Source organism: Amblyraja radiata, chromosome 1 (genome assembly GCF_010909765.2).
Source record: "Amblyraja radiata isolate CabotCenter1 chromosome 1, sAmbRad1.1.pri, whole genome shotgun sequence".
NCBI lineage: Eukaryota > Metazoa > Chordata > Chondrichthyes > Rajiformes > Rajidae > Amblyraja > Amblyraja radiata.
In genome coordinates this window covers 111,464,955-111,482,981 of record NC_045956.1, presented here as the reverse complement: position 1 = coordinate 111,482,981, position 18,027 = coordinate 111,464,955, and the positions used below count along the sequence as shown (strand labels likewise).

Below are 18,027 nucleotides of genomic sequence, written 5' to 3'. Positions count from 1 at the left end.
CTGTGTAATGTCTTAATAGCAAATTACAGGCACGAAATTGGCCTTCAGCAATGATGTAGTACAGGTGATTATAGCCTGCCCGCTCCTTTCAGGCCTTGAATAATTTATCTTTCCATTGTAGTTGTTGGAAAGTTACACTTGGTCTGATCAAATGTTCCTCTGCTCCTAATGAGAGACTCAAGAGCATTGAAAGGGGAGAATCTGACCCTGATTCTTCTCTACATCTGTGCTCATGTTCAGACAAACAGAGACCATCACCATTCCCACCATCAACACTATTTATACTTCACATTGCCTCGGAAAATCAGCCAAAATGATCAAGGATTGTCCCACCCCAGTCATTCCTTCTTTATTCCAGCTCTCGTCTGGATATTCCTGGTTCTAAACTCTCCCATTACTGGGAGCATTCTTTCCATGTCCACTCTATCTAGACTTTCATTATCTGGTAGGTTTCAATGAGATCCCCCCTCATCCCAAACTCCAGCGAATACAGGCCCAGAGACTTCCAACGCTCCTCATTCTTAACCCAATCCTCCCCGGGATTTTCAGAAACCTCCTCTGGATCCTCTCCAGAACCCAGCACATCCTCAGATATGGGGCCCAAACTCAGATATGCGGCCCAAAACTGCTCACAATATTCTAAATATTCCAATATACCAGTTGGCTTCTGATTTACTGAGTGAGCGAGTTAGCACTTAGTGACTTAGTGAGTAAGCGAGTGAGTGAGGCTGCTCCTTGCTCCTAGCTCTGTTCGGCTCAATGCAGCCCGATTGCCATGCAGAAAAGAACTGCAGATGCTGGTTTAAATTGAAGATAGACACAAAATGCTGGAGTAACTCTGCAGGACAGGCAGCATCTCTGGAGAAGGAATGGGTGTCGTTTCGGGCCAAGACCCTTCTTCAGACTGATTGCTGTGGTTTGGGTGGTGAGGCAGGGGTGATGGAGGGGTGGGAAGAGGAGGCACATGGAAATGCCCCATTCCTACCTGGAAGATGGTGCTTGCAGCCCCGCAAATCCAATGCCGCCCATCCCACCGGTTCTCCAAATGCACCCTTTGTATGAACAAAGCCTCCATAAGTTGGTGTTCGTAACCTGGGGTGAATATATTCAGTGGAAGCTGTGAAGCTCCTAAGGTCTACACCAAATGTAATCAGTTGTTAGTTTCCAGCCTTTGGTTGCAAGGCATGGCTATGTTCAGAGTCAAAACCTTGACAAGGACGGCATGTGATTATTTGATTAGTACGGGTGTCAGGGGTTATGGGGAGCAGGCAGGAGAATGGGCATGAGAGTGAAATGTAGACCAGCCACGATTGAATGGTGGAGTAGGCTTGATGGGCCCAATGGCTTAATTCTGCTCTTATAACTTATGAATGAATGGATTCAAAAATTGAGCAGCAAATCTGAATTTCAACCAAAGTGGCTTTTAGTGGGTATGCTTTCTGATGTGAAATTGTAAATTAGGGGCCAGCAGAAGGAAAGGAAGTTGTTTACAGCTCTTGCCCTTGGTTATGTATAATTAGAGCAGATGTCTTTTCCAGACCACCCCCCACCCCCATCTCCTCTCCCCAGAGCACAGGCACAAGTGTCTGCACTGAAGTGCAATAGCAGATGGCTAGGTGGCGTCACCATTAAAGTACCTGCAGGGATATAGTGATAATGTTGAGCCTCTTAAGGTTTATTATGCTTCAACAGGTAGTTTTATATGCTGTACATACTGCTACAGCCAGGCACATCAGATGGCCTAATGGGATCAAATGAAAACTTTAATGACTTCCTTCCTTCCTACAGGCTCACATTTTCCCCAGTGCCACCAGATCTCCGTAATTACACCTCATTTCCTCATAATTGTAAAATTCTGCTGATGCAGTCATTGATAGCAGGAATGCATTTATATTCGCTAATTGTTTCGAGTATATTTAACAGAAGCTTCGAATCGCCCTCGTGGTTATTAATATGCCCCTTTGACGAAGGCCAGAAACGACTGTAAAACACTGACCTGGCTCTGCCACTGCACAAAGTGCTTGTTTTCATATTTTCCATTCTCTAGACATTTGTAATGGGCCTCATTTTGTGAATCAAGGAAAAACAGAAAGTGCTGGAATCAACAGCTGGGCATCAACAGCATTCAACACTGCCCCAAAAACAGCTGAGCTGCAAGTCATTTTGTGAATTTCTAGGTGGATTTTTTTGTTCTGAGCTCATTAGTGAGCAGCTGCTTCAACATGACAAATTACACCAGCTACAAATCCTACTCTCTAAAGCTCTACTCTCGCGAACCTTTTCATTTCCTTCCTCTCCCCACTGTTACACTGCAAACTTAAACACTTCCTTTTCAACTATGCTCAGGGACACGTCATATTTACTCTTTTTTCTTCCCCTTGGTGTCTTTCCTTTTCTTATGAAGTTTATTTTAGAATATGTATACTTTTACACCAGAGACTTCATTATTAAGTGTAGATTTATTACTCGTGTTATAGTGGACATAATAATATTGGGGTCGGGGTGAAGGACTTTACATCCAGGATGTCCTCCTTCTCTATAACACTGCCTGCAGCCAATAACATTAGGAAATCCATTTTCATAGGGGCAGACAACTTAATCCTATTTCTTTATTCAATATTATATCCCAATGGAACTTTAGAACTCCAGCGACTTGGAAGGGATGTCCATGGCCTTGTTTTCTCAATGATACTCAGAATACCACAATCCACTGATAATGTGAACCCTAGTTAAAATAAACGGTTAAATTGATTTAAGCATCATATGCTTCCTTTGTAGCCCATTAAGGCAAAAGCATCAATTGTCTCATGTAGACATTTTTCCACAGTGACGTGCTAAATATATGATACCAAGCAGAACTTGTACATTACAGGGATAGAGCCTTTTCTGTTGCTGCTCCGGCACTTTGGAACACCTTGCCGTTGCACATCAGACAGGCCCCCTCACTGTCCATCTTCAAATCCTCCCTAAAAACTCATTTTTATTCTCTGGCTTTCGACACTGGCTGAGACATTGCTCCTGTTCTTAGTGCTTTTAATGTCTTTTAATTTCTACTATTTTTAGTCCTTCGTTTTACGGTTTTTAATGGTTTGTAATAACTTTTTGTCCATGAGTTCTCATGTACAGCACTTTGTGGCAACTGCGGTTGTTTAAAGTGCTTTATAAATAAAGTTTATTATTATTATTATTAAAAATCAGAGCAGGAGTAGGTCTTACCATTGTTCGTGCTGCCATTCATCTGCCATTCAATAAGATCGTGGCTGTAGAGTGTGGTGAATTGTGTTTCAGAAGCAGTGTCAAAATGCAATCAATATTAAATTGTGCATCTCGCTGCTGTGACCTAGAATAAATCACTAAAACCAGCCATCTCCCCAGCTGTGTAAAACACAGCCCCAAGATTGTTTTAAGAGAGTAAATCATTCAGGTGACTTCATTCCACATCCACCAGATAATTTTGAACATCCCAACCACATCCCCGACTATATTCTTCTGCAGGTACTGATTTATACTTGAATGCCTAGAAACAGACTGCTGGAAGGATCTCAGCAGCTCAAGGACGATCTGTGGAGGCAAAAGGTGTAAGTGGATTTTGCAGGTTGCAAGCCTGCAGCAGAGCTGAGAGGGAAGAGGAAAGTTTGCCAGTACGGAGGGTGGTGGTGGTGGAGGGAAGAAGGGGGCGAGGCTGCTGGTGATAGATGGGAACCAAGTGAGGGGAGAGTCAATGGGAAAGATAAACAAGAAGAGAAAATAACTAGATGGACGTGTGTGAGAGTGTGTGCGTGAGTGTGTATGTGGGATGAAAACACTGGGGGTGCAGGTTTCCTCAAATAGGAAGATTCATTGTTCATTTCGTTGGGCTGGTGTGGAGCATGAAGGAGAAGCTCAAGATGGCCTTTGTGGAAACAATGCAGGTGCTCCACAAAATGGTCATCTCGTCTACACTTGGTTTCTCCATTGTAGAGGAAGCCACATCATGAGCATCAAATGGCCTACTCCTACTTCTTTTATGGTGCTCCAAAGGTAACTTCTTGTGCAAAGCAGGTGATAGATGGAACTAGATTTGGCAGGTAGCCTTCTTGCAATAAACACCGACCTGTTGTAATGTTCCAAATTACAAGGTGTTGCATTCTGGAATATCAACCCAAGGCAGGACCTTCACAACGAATGGCAGGGCTCTGGTAGAGCAGAGGGATCTAGGAGTGCAGACACATTGTTCCCTGAAAGTGACATCACAGGTAGATGGTCCAGTCTGAAGAAGGGTCTCGACCCAAAACATCACCCATTCCTTCTCTCCAGAGATGCTGTCTGTCCCGCTGACTTACGCCAGCTTTTTTGTGTCTATCACAGGTAGATAGGATGCTCAAGTAGGTTTTTGGTTCAGTAGCCATCAGTCAGGGTATCGAGTACAGAAGTTGGGATGTTATGTTACAATTGTACAAGGTGTTGGTGAGGTCACATTTGGAGAATTGTTTTTGGTTATGGTCACCTTGCTACAAGAAATATATCATTAAGCTGCAAAGAGTGCAGAGGAGATTTACGTTGATGTTGCCAGGACGCAGTGGCGTAGCATGGGGGGGGCCAGAGGGGCGGTTGCCCCGGGCGCTAAATTTTTAGGGGCGCAAAAAAATTGTTGGATAAAAAAAAATTATAAAATGGCAAAAAATTTGTTCTAAAGGCATGCTGCACCTCTTTGGCAGCCTTCCCCTGAATTATTGTAATAAAATGTAATTTTTTTTGCCATTTTATAAAAAAACATTATCCAACAATTTTAACCAACCAGCGATCTCCGCACACAAACTTGGGACAATTTACACTTATACCAAGCCAATTAGCCTACTGCCTACAAACCAGTAGGCAATACCCTTCTTATTCTCCCTCTGCGCCGAGGCCGCTGCCGCTGTCCCAGCCGCCGCTGTCGTCCACTGGGCCCGCGGTCGGGTCGAGTGGCCGCTGCCGCCGGAACGTGCCCCAGCTCCGAGTTCTGGTCACCGCTGTCCCAGCTCCGAGGCCAGGCCGCCGCTGTCGCTGCTCTAGCTCCGAGGCCAGGTCGCCGCTGCCGCTGTCCCAGCTCCGAGGCCGTGTGGCCGCTGTCGCTGTCCCCGCTCCGAGGCCAGGTCGCCGCTGCCGCCGCCTCAGCTCCGAGGCCAGGCCGCCGCTGCCGCTGCCGTCGTCCCAGCCGCTGCCGCCGCCGTCCCAGCTCCGATGCCGGGCGGCCGCTGCCGCTGTCCCAGCTCCGAGGCCAGGCCGCCGCTGCCGCTGTCAAAGCCGCCGCTGCCGCTGTCAAAGCCGCCGCTGCCGCTGCCCAGCTCCGAGTTCTGGTCGCCGCTGCCGCTGTCCCAGCCGCCGCTGCCGCTGCCCCAGCTCCGAGGCCGCCAGCTCCGCCATTAGGCCTCGGCGCAGGCGGAGACGGGGGATACGACAAAAGAAGTCGCATCCCCCAAAGGAAGAGACCAAAAACGTGTTGCCCCCACCCCCCACCCCCCCCTCCCCCCACATACACAACATAATAAACCAAAAATCAACTAAACAGGACAAAAGAACAACACAAAAAAAGAAAGAAAAAACAGACAGACTGCAGGCGAGCCGCAGCTGCTAAGGCAGCGCCGCCATCTTTTTGTTAGGTTGAGAAAATAAATACAAAACTTGGATTTATAACAGCTCATGGGCCATGGCTAGCCGCTAATGAGGAGGCGCAATATTTTAAACTGCCCCGGGCGCTCAGTATTGTCAATATGCTAACCCACTCAATCAATGAAAAACTTGCTGATATCGTAAAGAGAAGATTTGCATTACATTGGGAATCAGCATATAATGTTAGTTTTAATATTGATAAGGTTTTGTTTTAGTTGTTTTTTCTGGAGAAACAGAAGGATAACATCTGAGCAACAAAATGTTTAAAAATGTCATTATTTCAAGTAGAAAAATCCAAACATAAAATGCAATTGATGCACATGATTACTTGTAGATGTAAATGGGAAGTGGAGTCAATGACCTGGAACGGGAATCAGAACGGGAAGAGGTGAGAAATGAAATATGTTCCAGAGAAAGTGGGGGAAGGGCAGAGAGACAAAATAGGAGGTAGAGATCAGAAGTTTGTCAGTATTTTTTATATTTTGTATGGATACAAGAAGATGTGAGGCAAGTGTAAATGAAAATGTGAGATATACGACATGGAAGAATACACAGTGCAATAGTCGAAAATAATGAAGAATAAATAAAATCCTACTTATTATTGTAGCAGATTAACAACCTAGAGATTCTCAATAAGAATTATCTGATCTTTTTTCATTATTAAACTTTGCCATGGGTTTGGCTGAAATCCAATTTCATATATTCATAGAGTTAGTCAACACAGAAACAGGCCCTTTGACCCATCTAGTCCATGCTGCCCAAGTTGACACACTGGTCTGGTTCCATTTGCCTGCACTTGGCCCACGTCTCTCTAACTCTTCCTTTGCATATATCTGTCCAAAGGTCTTTCAAAAGTCATAATTATATCCAGTTCTATGGATTCCTCTGGGGAACCTCACATTCTAGAATCTCACATTCTAGATTTGGACTATTCTCTGAGAGAAAAAGTTGCCCCTGAATTCCCTCTTAAATCTCTCCTCCCCTGCCTCCAATTTTAGAACCCACTACTTTGGGACTGGAATGCGAGTGTTCACTTTATCCTTTCCCATCATGATCTTGCACACCTCTATCAAGTTCACCCTTCAGCCTTCTATGCTTTAAAAAGCAAAATCCCAGCCTATCCAACCTCTCCCTATAACACAAATCCACAAGCTTCAGGTAACATCTTTCAAGTTCAAGTTCAAGTGAGTTTATTGTCATGTGTCCCTGTATAGGACAATGAAATTCTTGCTTTGCTTAAGCACACAGAAAATAGTAGGCATTTACTACAAAACAGATAAATGTGTCCATATACCATGATATAAATATATACACACATGAATAAATAAACTGGTAGTGCAAATAACAGAAAGTGGTTGCTAATAATCAGAGTTTTGTCCGAACCAGGTTTAATAGCCTGATGGCTGAGGGGAAGTAGCTATTCCTGAACCTGGTTGTTGCAGTCTTCAGGCTCCTGTACCTTCTACCTGAAGGTAGCAGGGAGATGAGTGTGTGGCCAGGATGGTGTGGGTCTTTGATGATACTGCCAGCCTTTTTGAGGCAGCGACTGCGATAAATCCCCTCGATGGAAGGGAGGTCAGAGCCGATGATGGACTGGGCAGTGTTTACTACTTTTTGTAGTCTTTTCCTCTCCAGGGCGCTCAAATTGCCGAACCAAGCCACGATGCAACCGGTCAGCATGCTCTCGACTGTGCACCTGTAAAAGTTAGAGAGAGTCTTCCTTGACAATCCGACTCTCCGTAATCTTCTCAGGAAGTAGAGGCGCTGATGAGCTTTTTTGATAATTGCGTTAGTGTTCTCGGACCAGGAAAGATCTTCAGAGATGTGCACGCCCAGGAATTTGAAGTTCTTGACCCTTTCAACCATCGACCCGTTGATATAAATGGGGCTGTGGGTCCCCCTCCTACTCCTTCCAAAGTCCACAATCAGTTCCTTGGTTTTGCTGGTGTTGAGGGCCAGGTTATTGCGCTGGCACCATATGGACAGTTGCTCGATCTCTCTTCTGCACTCTGACTCATCCCCATCAGTGATACGCCCCACAATAGTGGTGTCGTCAGCGAACTTGATGATGGAGTTCGCACTGTGGTTCGCTACGCAGTCATGGGTATAGAGTGAGTACAGCAGGGGGCTGAGCACGCAGCCTTGAGGTGCTCCCGTGCTGATTGTTATTGAGGCTGACACATTTCCACCAATACGAACAGACTGTGGTCTGTGGACGAGGAAGTCGAGGATCCAGTTGCAGAGGGATGCGCGGAGACCCAGTTCTGCGAGTTTGGTAACCAGTTTGGAGGGGATGATTGTGTTAAATGCCGATCTGTAATCAATGAATAACAGCCTGACATATGAGTTTTTGTTGTCCAAGTGGTCCACTGCGGAGTGGAGGGCCAGCGAGATCGCATCCACCGTTGATCTGTTGTGGCTGTACGCGAACTGCAGTAGGTCCAGGTTTTTGTCGATGTAGGAGTTGATTTGCTCCATGATCAACCTCTCAAAGCACTTCATCACCACCGGCGTTAGTGCCACTGGTCGATAGTCATTGAGGCATGTCACCTTACTCTTCTTGGGCACCAGTATAATTGATGCCCTTTTAAAGCAGGTGGGGACCTCAGACCTCAGAAGTGAGAGGTTGAAAATGTCCGTTAAAACTCCCGCCAGTTGGTCCGCACAGGTTTTTAGAACACGGCCGGGTATACCATCAGGTCCAGGTGCTTTTCGGGGGTTCACCCCTCTGAAGGATTTCCTGACATCGGCCTCATGAATACAATGCCTTGGCTAACTTTGCTTGTTCAGCAGTGAAGATCAGCTGTGGCCATGGGAAAGATCCTGGAGTCAAAGTGACCTCGATCTCCATGAGACAGTCATGTGAGGCATGTCTTCTTGAAGAACACCATATGTTTTGGCCATGACAGCCGTGGAAAAAAATAAAATCTGCAAATATATTACTCTTCAGAGAGGGCTGGGTAAGATGTGATGTCTCTGAAGAAGTTATAGCTGCCTGAGATGAGTGAAGAAAGGAACACTTATTTTTTTAAGCGCAACAAAAGGTTAGGATCTTGATTGTACTGGCAGTGGTGGTAGTGGAGGCAGACATAGAACATAGAGCAGTACAACACACCAACAGGCCCTTCAGCCCACAATGTCTATGCTGACCATGGTGCCAAGTTAAACAAAACACCTCTGCCTGCTCTTAATCCATATCATCCCTCCATACCCTGCCTACCTATGTCCAGATACAGAAGCAGTTTAAATGCCACTATCATGTTTGAATCCAACACCACACCTGAGAGCACTCTTCTGCCAGCCACCTGGGGGAGAAGGCAGGAGAATGTGGTTGAGAGGGAAAGATAGATCAGCCATGAGTGAATGGCGGAGTAGCCTCAATGGGCTGAATGACCTTGTTCTGCTTCTTTGACATGAACTTATGAACATATCTCACCTTGCTTCTGCCATCCCATTCACACTGCATGTTTGATGATCGCATATCGTTAGGTCAACGGGACTGGGCAATTATGCTTTCAGTGCAAATGGGATATGAGAAAGAGGAGATGCAGGGAATTAGGAAAGAAAGAGAAAGAGAAAGAAGTCACTCAGATAGTGGATACATATATTGTTATTGTGCCTGAGGAGAATAAAAGTGGTATACATTGTTAAGTATTTTATTATTTTTCATTTTTGAGGGAATGATCTATGTGGATTGCTCCATGCCATGCCTTGATCATTACTCTTTCATCCACTGCCATGCTAATTCTAAAGAGAGGCAAAAATTTAACAATTATTTTGCATTTTTAATAGCACAGATAAATCCCAGAAAAGTAGCTTTAGTTATCATAAAGGATCAGATTAAGCAGGAAGGAAATTATTTTCATATTTGCTTACTTCATTGTGGATCAGAAACTGAGGATTGAAGTCAATTCTAAGAAATTAGTTCATAATCTAACCTGGCATACTGTCAGGTTGCATCACCGCTTGGTTTGGGAACAGCTCTGCCCTGAACCGCAAGAAATTGCAGAGTTGTAAATGTAGCCCAGTCCTTGAGGGAGACCAGACTCCCCACCATTGACTCCATCTACATTTCACGATGATTCGGAAAGCAACCAACGATGTCCCACCTCAATCATTCCTTCTTCTCCCTGCTCCCGCCAGGCAAAAGGCACAGAAGCTTGAAAGTGCACACCACCAGACTCAGGGACAGCTTCTTCCCCAATGTTATCAGGCTTCTGAATGGTTCTTCCAAAACCTCTACCCCATTGCAGCCATTAGAGTTTGTCTATGGAACTAATGCACTGCAATGCTGAGAACTATATTCTGCATTCTAATCTGCAAAACAAAGATTTTTACTGTACCTCGATACATGTGACAATAATAAACCTAAATTTAAACAATGTGAAAGAGGTGTTGCATTGATTGGAATTGTGCTTCTCTGGGTAAGATTGCATTTTGAGATCAGAAGGATTTATCCTGCACGATTCACAGACCAACTAAATCAGCCAGCACTACACACGCAACCACTATCACCAAAATAGATTTAGCATTTCTTTCATTGCTGCTATGGATTTTTATTTCCTGTGAAACAATGGCTGCAATTTGTTTAAAAACACGACAGCAACACTGAAACAGCTCTGGAAACATTTTTTTTAAGTTTCCTTTACTCTGGGATTTTGCAGAAATGCCAAAAAAAGAACTAAACTGTAAAAGTAAAATTTCCCATTCACCCATATTATATGAGTCTTCGGTGGAATGTTTAAGGCTATTTGTTGATAATTAAAACAGCTATAGTTGTCTTAACATGTGGAGGGCTTCATTGCGTCGGTGGAAGGCATTTCACAGGAATGATAACTTCCAGATGTTGCTCGATGTCTGTTTAGTTCAGTTCTCATAGCTGTTGCCATTCCTCTCTGTTTGTGGTCTGGACCTTCTTAATAAATGAGTGTTATTAAAACAGCAAAGGAGAATTTCTTCCTGGCCTGATGCCAGTGTAACTGATCTGCAATATTTATCATTAGCAGTGAAAGTGATGTGATTTTACAGAATGTGCAGTCTGTGAGGAGGAGGTCAGCTTTGATTCCTGTTTTTATTTGAAATTTCTCATGAAGCGTATGCACACACATAGAGCAGTACTGGCCAACTCTTGGCATGGTAATCAAATGACGTTTAAAGTCAACGCAGTTCACTCGCTGCCAAAGTAAACATGAGGCCATTTCGGGATTTCACATCTTACATTTTAGTGAAATAAAGGGGTTGAAACTCAGGCAATTGAGGTTCAAGATCACTCACAACCTTGGGACCACATCTGACCCTGAGATGAGTATCTGATCAATAACCGTGTCCTTCCCAGATCAACAATTCCACCTCGATCATGTCACCCAATCCCACCCTGGCTCAGATAATCTGTTGCTGAACCTAATCTCACTTTTGTTATCTCTAGAGTTGGTTCCAAGGTTCAATGGGGTTATTCCTATACACTGCTGGTTGCCTTTTACTCCCCATAAATTGAATTATATGAAATTCTACTGTTGGGGTCCTAGTTTACACCAAGTCTAATTTACATCTCATTCAACTAAATTCAATCATCTGAAGAAGGGACAATTTTTCCAGAGATGCTGCCTGTCCTGCTGAGTTACTCCAGCGTTTTGTGTCTCTCTGTTGTAAACCAGCATCTGCAGTTACTTCCTACATATACAAACCTACGCCACATTTTTAAACATCTTGTCCAAATAGATACATCTTCAAATCCCACTATGACCTTGATGACCTTACCCTTCCTTATTTCATAATCGTCTCCTCCAGCTTTGGAACTTTGTGACATATCTGGCCTTGTGGACATATCCAAATTGTTCAATCACAATTATGCCATCAGAAGATGCTAGGGCTAAGTCTGGATTCCTTTTTCTTCCTTTAATGAGGGTCTTCATTTCTATTTCTAAAAACTATTTTATAGTTAGATGTCAAATTTCACTTCATAGCACTCATATGAGACAGTTGAATATGGGTTGCTGCATTAAAGGCTCTATGAAAATATAAATTGTTTATTTTATTAATTTGTTAGTTGCTCGTTGGTGAACCTCGGTTGTATGGAATGATGACATTTCATCTGTGAGCATGGTCTTGCCTTAATAAAATGATAAAACACGCCAAAAAACAAGATAAATATCAGAATGCAGTCCACAACTAAATTAATCATATATTCATAATTCTGTATTTTGAATTACCCACCAAATCAGCATGACCCTTAACTCCCTGTCAAAGAAGAAATATTTCTATCCCATCTTTGAATATCTTTGCAAAGTCACCAAGTATTTCAAGCAGGAACTTCCAAAGATTATAATTCTCCAAATGAAGACATTTCTCTTTGTCACATGATGCATTACAGTCTGGGCCTGGGACCTCACTCACTGACATCTGCCTACCACTTTGCCAGGCTTGTTCCGACCTCCACCTCGTTTCCAGCTTTATACTCTGACTGCAGTGTGAAACATAGAAACATAGAAACATAGAAAATAGGTGCAGGAGTAGGCCATTCGGCCCTTCGAGCCTGCACCGCCATTCAATATGATCATGGCTGATCATCCAACTCAGTATCCTGTACCTGCCTTCTCTCCATACCCCCTGATCCCTTTAGCCACAAGGGCCACATCTAACTCCCTATTAAATATAGCCAATGAACTGGCCTCAACTACCCTCTGTGGCAGAGAGTTCCAGAGATTCAGAGAAGGCTCCCAACCCAACACATTGCCTCTCCATGTCCTTCGGAGATGCTGCCTGGCCCATTGAGTTTCATCAGCACTTTGTGTCCTATACATCACAGTTCTAGGTGGCTGATTTTATCCTGAGACAAAATGGTACAATTCTTCACATGCCTATAATATTTATATGACCAAAAATCCTAGTAGCAGAATTAGAATCAGAATTAGCAAAGAAAAGGTACATCGTTTTAGATTAGATTAGATTCCTTTATTTATTTATTTGTCATTCAGACCATTCAGTCTGAACGAAATGTCGTTGCCTGCAGTCATACATATAATAATAAACAACAAAACACACAATAAACACAAATTAACATCCACCACAGTGAGTTCACCAGGCACCTCCTCACTGTGATGGAGGCAAAAGTCTTAAAGTCACTGTCTCTTCCCCTCCTTATTCTCCCTCTGCGCTGAGCCGATCCAGACCTCCGATGTTATTACCCCACCGGGCGATGGTGATTCAGTCCCGCGGCTCAACCGAGCTCCGCGAACAGGCCGGTTCAAGCTCCGCGGCCCGGGGTGGTCGAAGCTGCCGCGGAAGCTCCGTAAAAACAGGCACCAACCTGTAACCTGCGAGCTCACGACGATGTCATCCACTGGCCCGCGGCCGAGCCCCGGATTCAGGTCGCCGCCGCCGGAATTTATTCTGAGTCTGTGCCCTTTGGTTCTAGACTCTCCCATTCCTGGAATCATTCGCTCCACGTCCATTCTATCTAGACCTTTTATTATCCGGTAGGTTGATGGGATTGCCTCTCATCCTTCTAAACTTCAGCAAGTACAGGCCCAGAGCCTTCAAACGCTCCTCATACCTTGACCCAAATCGCTATTATTTGACTATGTCCTTGACCATGTAAAAATCTCAAGGCAGTCATAACTGATGCTGGCTGAAAACAGTAATTTTCTAACCTAAGTTTATTCTATGCCCTTATGTTTAATGGGACAACTTAGTGAATAAAAATACATGGAAGGAAACAGCTTTAAATCTTGGTGTTTCTGCAGACCACGTGCATATCTGTAGTCATGGCAACAGGTCGTACTTAAAATCTCCAAACTTTTAGCACCTGACCCATGGATTTAAATGTTCCTAAACATATACAGGTAAGTAGACCTCCATCTTTGGCTGCTTAAATATTGCAGTGACCAAACAAAAATAAAATTAAAAATAATATTTATTTTCCCATAATATTTTTGCAGCAGTTGGCAGAGGTGTTAAATGCAACAACAAAACTGTGGGGGTGTAGAAAACCCCCCAATCCAGCTGTGAAGGGGAAAGGTTATTGATGGCAAGAATGATGTGAATGAAAATAGTCACATAGAAAGCAGAACTGTGCAAAAATACGTTGATATAATGAGAATGTCTTACAGCTGAAGTTAGAGTCTGTATTTCATCATGTTTCAGAACCTTCTAGTAATGGATTTAGAGATGGAAAAATAAGGTATTTGTGTGCTTTTCCACATGAAGTAAGAACAGACTCGTTGAGTCATACCTGTATAACTAGAACATTCTGTTTAAAGTTGAATGACGGCATCTTGTGCAGGAATTTAACACGTGAACTCAGATAAGCAACCGTTCCTTCCTAAATGAAAGCATTTAGGGATATTGTTTTGAATCTAGCCACTTTGCAGGATGAGAACTATTCTTTTTTGCTTCATCTTCTCTAAAGTGTCATAGTCATAGAGTGATACAGCGTGGAAACAGGCCCTTCGTCCAACTCACCCACACCGGCCAACAATGTCCCAACTACACTAGTCACACTTGCCTGCGTTTGGTCCATATCTCTCCAAACCTGTCCTATCCATGTACCTGTCTAATTGTTTCTTAAACGATGGGATAGTCCCAGCCTCAACTACTGCCTCTGGCAGCTTGTTCTATACACCCACCACCTTTTGTGTGAAAAAGTTACCCCTCGGATTCTTATTAATTATTTTCCCCTTCACCTTTAACCTATGTGCTCTGGTCCGCGATTCCCCTACTCGGGGCAAAAGACTGTGCATCTACCTGACCTATTCCTCTCATGATCTTATACACTTCTATAAGATCATCCCTTATCCTCCTGCGATCCATGGAATAGAATGCCGTGCATTCTCATCCAATTCATTGATATAGATGAAAAACAGCAATAGGCCCAGCACCAAACCCTGAAGCACCCCACTTGTCACAGACCGCCAGTCCAAAAAGCCGACCTCTCATCTTCATCTCTGCCTCCTTCCCTGAAAGCCAATTCTGTATCCAGTTAGCTAGTTCTCCCTGGATCCCATGCAATCTAACCTTCCAGAGCAGTCTACTATGCAGAAGCTGATCAAGGGCCTTGTTGAAGTCCATATAGACTATATACATTCCCCTGCCCTCTTCAACCATCTTGTTGGTCACTTCTTCAAAAAAAGGCAATGATTTGGATGTGAATACACAAGGCATGATCAGCAAGTTTGCAGATGACACTAACATAGGTTGCATTCTAGACAGTGATGATGGTCATCAAGAATTACTACAGGATGTTGTTCAGTTGGGCTTGTGGGCCAAGGAATGGCAAATGGAGTTTAGACAATAGACAATAGACAATAAACAATAGGTGCAGGAGTAGGCCATTTGGCCCTTCGAACCAGCACCGCCATTCAATGTTATCATGGTTGATCATCCCCAATCAGTACCCCGTTCCTGCCTTCTCCCCATATCCCCTGACTCCGCTATCTTTAAGAGCCCTATCTAGCTCTCTTGAAAGTATCCAGAGAACCAGCCTCGACCGCCCTCTGAGGCAGAGAATTCCACAGACTCACAACTCTCTGTGAGAAAAAGTGTTTCCTCGTCTCCGTTCTAAATGGCTTACCCCTTATTCTTAAATTCAGGTAAGTATAAGGGATTGCATTTTGAGAAGTCAAACCTAGGCAAGACCTTCACAGTGAACAGTTGGACCCTGGGGAGTGTTATAGAGCAGGGGAGATCTAGGGGTACAAGTGCATAAATCCCTGAATGTGGTGTCAAAGGTGGAAAGGATGGTGAAGGCGGCTTTCGCACATTGGCCTTCATTATTCAGAGAATTGAATATAGAAATTTGGGACATTATGCTACTGTTGTACAAGTCATTGGTGAGGCTACACTTGGAGTATTGTGTTCAGGTTTTGTCACCCTGCTTTACGAAAGGTGCCGTGAAGATGGAAAGAGTGTCGAGAGGATCTATAAGGATGTTGTCTGGACTTGAGGGCCTGAGCTATAGGTAGAGGTTGGGCAGCCGAGGACTTTATTCTTTGGAATGCAGGAGGCTGACAAATGATATTATAGATGTGTCTAAAACCATGAAGGAAATAGATAGTTTGAATGTATAGGGTCTTTATCCCAGGGAAGGGGAATCAAGAACTAGAGGCCATAGATTTATGTTGAGAGGGGAAAGATTTTATAGGAACTAGAGGGGCAACGTTTTGGGTATATGGATGATGGGTATAGGGAACAAGCTGCTTGAGGACGTAGTTAGGCCAATAACAACATTTTAAAGATAGTTGGATAAGCACATGAATAGGAGAGGTTTAGAGGAACATAGACATAAAATGCTGGAGTAACTGAGCGGCGGCCCATTCGGAGAAGGAATGGGCTGCCTGTCCTGCTGAGTAACTCCAGCATTTTATGTCTATCTTCGATGTAAACCAGCATCTGCAGTTCCTTCATACACAAAGGTTTAGGGGGATATGGGTCAATTGGCAGTAGCTTGATGGGGCATCCTGATTGCAAGGACAAGTTGAGCTGAAGGGCCGGTTTCCATACTGTATGTACTCTAATTCGTTCCTTGTACATGTTGTACCATAGAGAGAAGGACATGGAAAATCTGCTCCAACATCAGAGCCAAAGATGTACTTAAATTAAATTGATTGCACCTGTAATTGTCCTCGTTCCCCTCAAAAACCTGTTAATTACAATAGAACTGAATGTCAGTGAGACCCAGAACTATTAAATGTTTATGACAGTGTGATGGAAGAATCACGGATGGCTGTATGTCAATGTCCACAGATATCATTTTGTTTTTCTAAAATCCAATGCTCCCTTTGGGTCTTCATACAACTGACCTTGTTAGGGTCCTAAATAACATGGGCAGATGCTTGTTTTTGCACGATTTGTAAGTGGGAAGTTGTGGTCATGAAGGTAGAGTGGTGTTTTGCAAAATTGGCTGTGGTTGTGAAAAAGGTGCTATGACTAACCTTTGAGAATTGCAGTTGTAACCATTGCAACAAACTCACACAAAATAACAAACCATTATTTAGCCTGGCTGTATTTCAGAAAGGTTAATGACTTCCGAAACTTGATAAGACAAATTTCTAGCCTCGCAAAGGTGTTGTATGCCTCCTCTAATGCAGGTTTTGAGCCTCAGTGCAAGCATTCTTGGAGTTGAAGTTCCCCACGGTTTCTCCCTGTTTTGTGGTATCAGTTTTATGTGAAACACACATTGGAAACATGTTACTTTACCTTCAGCTCTGTCTAACAGCTCAACTGTTTCTTCACTAATGCTGCCCTTCAAGCATTGCAATGTGGAGTAGCAGCTTTCTGTCAAATACAACTGTCTTCTTTTCGGATTGATCCTCTTCATGACAGTATTCCTAAAGCACTGGCTGCAAGTTTTCCATCCTTTAGCCTCCATTATGTAGCCTGTCTTCAAGGGGAAAAAATGTAGAGAGACTAAAACAGAAGAAAAGAGAAACCAAAAAAGTGCTGGAGTAACTCAGTGGGTCAAGCAGCATCCCTGGAGAACATGGATAGGCGGCGTTTCCAGTCGGGACCCTTTTTCATACTGACGAATCTGAATATAGAATCTGGCCCGAAACATCGCTTATCCATGTTCTCCATAGATGCTGCCTGACCTGCTGAGTTACTCCAGCACTCGGTGTCTTTTCTTGTAAACCTGCATCTGCAGTTTCTTGTGTCCAAAAATATACTGTTTATTGGAATATAGTTTTGGAGCTGGAAGTACAAGAAGTTTGTGTACTGCTGCATACATGTCTAATACATGTATAATTTGTTGTAGCTACTAGAAAACGGTTTCAAAATTATCAGTCTCAATTGGTCCAATAATATTTTATTAAAACACGCATGATTCAATGCATTAACAAGCCTCTCCAATATGGCCTGGCTGCTGGAAGTCTTTTATTGTAGAAAAATAATTCAATATTGCGACACCAGTCCATAGGAGGTTAAAGAAAATATCAAAATAAGTTACAGCTTTGAAGGATCAAAGCTATCCTCCCATGTTAATATTTATATTAGGATAAGCAAGATAAGTTATAAGGGTAATTATTCATTTTGATAAAAATGGCCATTTTAATGACATCAATGATTGAAACCTAAATTCTGTGGAGTGCTAATATAGAATGCAGTTCAAAGAGGATCGTTGTTAGTTGGTCCCAGGTTTCCTGCCCACTCAAATATTTCTCCAGATAAAATTGTAGTAATGGTTTCATGAAAAGCCAGGAACAATATTGTTACTGTTTTCTTATGTTACACCAAAGAGCAGCTTCAATCATTGCATATGTTCAGCAAGTATATGTAAAGTGCACCCTGACTTCTAAGTTTAGTAAGCAATCTTGACATCTGTTGGAACACCTATCAGTATTCAGTCACTAAATTAGTTATCACGAGAGTTTACCTGCTTAATCATAGTGATCGCACCTTAAA

The 18,027-nt window shown here is 43.4% G+C and overlaps 1 protein-coding gene and 1 long non-coding RNA gene across 3 annotated transcripts in view; both read left to right on the top strand.

Moving 5' to 3' along the window:
* Positions 1-18,027, top strand: part of dlc1 (DLC1 Rho GTPase activating protein) — a 440,514-nt gene that overhangs the window by 288,051 nt on the left and 134,436 nt on the right. The window lies entirely within an intron of this gene.
* LOC116978224 lies at positions 7,510-16,543 on the top strand. Its single transcript, XR_004413421.1, has 3 exons — positions 7,510-7,521; positions 9,641-9,644; positions 16,069-16,543. It is a non-coding gene; the product is annotated as an uncharacterized LOC116978224 (long non-coding RNA).